The sequence below is a fragment of the Rhipicephalus sanguineus genome, chromosome 2 (genome assembly GCF_013339695.2).
Source record: "Rhipicephalus sanguineus isolate Rsan-2018 chromosome 2, BIME_Rsan_1.4, whole genome shotgun sequence".
Taxonomy (NCBI): Eukaryota; Metazoa; Arthropoda; class Arachnida; order Ixodida; family Ixodidae; genus Rhipicephalus; species Rhipicephalus sanguineus.
The window spans coordinates 154,419,520-154,423,166 of record NC_051177.1 but is presented as its reverse complement, the minus strand read 5'-3'; the positions used below and the strand labels follow the sequence as shown (position 1 = coordinate 154,423,166).

The 3,647-nt window shown below is 46.4% G+C and overlaps 1 long non-coding RNA gene across 1 annotated transcript; it reads left to right on the top strand.

Annotated features, from left to right (window-relative positions):
- Window positions 1–753: 753 nt before the first annotated feature.
- On the top strand, window positions 754–2,567 carry LOC125757246 (uncharacterized). The gene is made up of 4 exons (XR_007415169.1): window positions 754–997; window positions 1,060–1,154; window positions 1,595–1,667; window positions 2,461–2,567. It is a non-coding gene; the product is annotated as an uncharacterized LOC125757246 (long non-coding RNA).
- The last annotated feature ends 1,080 nt before the right edge of the window (window positions 2,568–3,647 follow it).

Below are 3,647 nucleotides of genomic sequence, written 5' to 3'. Positions count from 1 at the left end.
GGAGCGACTGCATAGTGCCGCCAGTTTGTCGTCTACTAACCCTCCTCGAGAGGACGCTCCTGAATTCCGCTCGGTGGCGCGACAGTCTATGGGCATTGCGAATTCCGTGAACGAAGCCCATCACATCACCACGCAGCACTTCACAAACGCAGACCACGATCTTCAAGCAGACGCCAAAAGAAACACCAGTATACCACGGCAGGCTTCGTCAGGCTTAGCAATCCTGCTCTCTCGAACGGCGTGAGCATGCATGCACACGTCTACTCGGCAGGAGACGAGGGTCAAAAATGACTGACGTCAGAGGCCATTCCCGGAGTAGTGAGCAGGGGGGCGATCGGAGATCTTTGTTCGTTCGCGTTCGTTCTGCGGTGCCTACGTCACAAAAGTGAGAGGAGGCGCAGCTCTCCCGCCTAGAACCGCCGAGAGGAAGAGAACAGCCAATCGTGAAGCGGACGGCTTTCCGGAAGTAGACGCGCATCCTGTGACGTCGGCACAGGGACCGTGAAGCGTTTCTCGCCTTTTAGTAAATATAATTACTTTACAAAAAATTATTGTTTTTGCTTCTCAAGCTCAAACACTCTTTCAAACAGCAACAGCTTTGAGTGATGATATTTAATAATGTTAGTTTTTTTTTGACGTCGTCGCTAGATGGTGTCGCGCACGCGGCGCACGCGAAAAAAAAAAAAGAGAAAAGTAGCGGCTGACGCAGTTTCAAAATATCGTCCGATCGCAACGTCTGCGTTTGTTCTCGGGTGTCGGATCGTCAAAAGGAGCTTCTGCTGGCTTTTGTGAAAGAGCACCCACAGATCGCGACGCTGTCGTGCCCGCTGGAGCCGTCGTTCACGAGGGAGGACCGGGACGACATGTGGCAGGAGCTAGTAGCGCTTTTGAACGAAGAAGTCCCTGCGCGTAACACCAGGGCCCAGTGGCAGGCCCGATGGAGGAATGAGCGCTACTATTCGCAGCAGGGTCTTGTCAAACTCCGAGGGCAGCAGAGGTGAGTGCGAGCACAATTGTATTGTGGTCGGTCATCTTACACGTCCCGCTTGTGCTTTACAGCGGCACCCGAGGCGGCCAGATTTCGGATTACCGCGGCCGCGTCGTGCTTGACAGGGACGAGTGTGCGAGGCCCATAGTTCGGGTGGTCTGAATCGGTAAGCACTGGCTTAGAATATCATTGTTACTTGTATGCTGCGAACAAGTGGGCTCGTTTGCTTCGAGCCATTACGCGCTGTTAGTTTTACTTTTTCAAACAATATCGAGTGGATCACCCGGCCGCCGCGTTAGCTGAGGTTGCGCCGCCCAGAACAGAATGCGAAACAGCCACATTTGCGGTGATGACGAAAGAACAGCCGCGAACTATATTTCGAAGCTCACTAGAGCACCCTACTTGTTCCGACCCATTTCTCAGACCCTCGAGTCGAGTGAGGTGCGTAGCCAGTAGGCTTGCCTCCCTCCACCCCTCTCTCCGAAGTCTGTGTGTCATAGCATGCCGCTGTTGAAACATTCTAAAAAAACATTGCTATTGTCCACTTCCACTCCATACTTCTTATTGCACTCAGTGTGTCAATCAAGAAACTTCTTACTATAACAGGTGAGCCCTGCTCCAGCTGCTACTGGTGTGGCTGAAGAGGATGTGGCCCAGGATCTTTCCCGTGCCCCAATTCGTAAGTTTCGCTGATGTTTTTGATTAACTGTAGATGGTGTTACATGCTCACAGGTGATGCTCATGCGTGCAGGCATATGTTTGTGAAGAGATGACATCTGTGGGCATAAAGACAAAAGGCTGCACAAAAAAAATTTGGCAAACGGTTGCAGGAGCTTGTTGTATGCATAACTGTCAGATGGAATAAACAGGTGCGTTTGGTTGCCTTGCAGTTATGGTGAAATGTAGCAAAAAGGTAGCATTGCAAAAATGTTCAACATCTTGAAATGTTTCCCTATTTTGTCAATTGCTTCAAAAGTGAAACTGAAAATGTGCTATTGCTAAATATACTGTTCAAAAAGCAAGCTCGTTATATAACTTTTTCACATAGCCATCATACACAAATGCACATGTTTGCACCTGTGTTACACCTGCTTGCTGTATGTTTTGTATACTGCAGCAGCTAGGGTTTCGGAAGGAGATTGTGTCAGTCATCGTGTAAAGCCGGGCAAATGATTGTGTAGCCCTGAAAAGGGCTGTTTGGTTGCTTCTCATGCAGAGGTGGTTAGAGGCGTGAGATGCGTTTGATGAGATGAGCGAAAATGAATTCCGGCACCGCTTTGGTCTGTCCAAACGAAGTGCGTTGGTTGTGCGGTGAACCAAGCACCATTCATGGATGCCGTTGGGTCAGTGGATTTTCAACAGAGAGGAAATTGTTGCACACACTGAAATTCTTCACGAACAGAAGCTTCCAGTGAAGAGTCGGTAGCAGGAAATTTATAGATGATAATGGCAACACATTTCTTGGTTTCCAGCTCATGCCGCAGCTGCGAGATGGGGGCAACCGGCAGGCCGAGGCGCTGGAGTTACTAGCCGCAAACACCAGGCGGCAGGGCCAGGCATCATTGGAAAGCTGCGCCAGGTTCAACTTCTCGGTGACGCGGTCCACGAATTGCAAGGCGTTGGTACCCTCGCCCGGGCCCTCATTGCAGCGGAAGGCACCTGCACAGTGATTTGTAAAGACTAGTTGTACATATATGTAGATTTATTTTTGTTCACATCACGAGCTATGATACGCTGGTTTGCTTCAATGGTGCCCTGCAATTTTCTTTCAGTTAATTTTCTTTTTCTGCATATCAGAAGCACTGATGTGCTGTTTCATTGTACACAGTAAAGTGTAGCTCAATGGTAAATCGTGTCCTGCGATGTCATTTCTTTTTAATCTCATCGTGCGAGGTGATGCATTCAGCAGTTTTGTAGTACATGTGCATAGCACAGTGTGGTTTCATTTATAAATCATGTTTTGCCATGTCATTTTTTAAAATCTCATTATACAAAGTCATGCATTGAGCAATTTTGTAGTATATGCACATAGTGCACTGTAGTGTATCTTTATGTTTATAGTGTATACGTGTAGAATATTGTGCCACACTGTACGTTTTCTATCGATTTTTACACATCCTAGAAAAAAAGAAAAGCGTTTGTGAATGGTCTAGGTTGCACAACAATTTTGAAATATTGCAAGACCAAAAATAGTTGACGAATACGTGTTCTGTTGCTTAGAAGTGTTTAGATAACAGGATTGGGTACAAACAGAAATCAATATTAGAGGCAGATATATCAGCAACCAACAACTTGCATTTTTTAGCGAGTTCAATTAATACCGGTTCGACTGTGCCTTGTTTTCATGTAATACAATGACTTTCGTGCTGCGAGACGCGTGTGTTGTTGCAGAGGAGCAGCAGGCACTTTGTAATAACTCCATTTGTATATTATAAAAGGAAGCTACTTTTATATTTTTTTCCTTGGCATTAAATTTAAAGGATATTTATTTATTTTGCTTTTTATGTGCATTGCTCGTGATACTTGTAATAAAATTTCAATTCTGACACCACCCTTGTTGTTCACTTCATTTACAAGCACGATTCTTGTTGCACTAAAGCTACCGCATCTTGCTGTCCTGATTCAAACAGCCTTTTCCGGTTACCACTTTGGCTGTGAA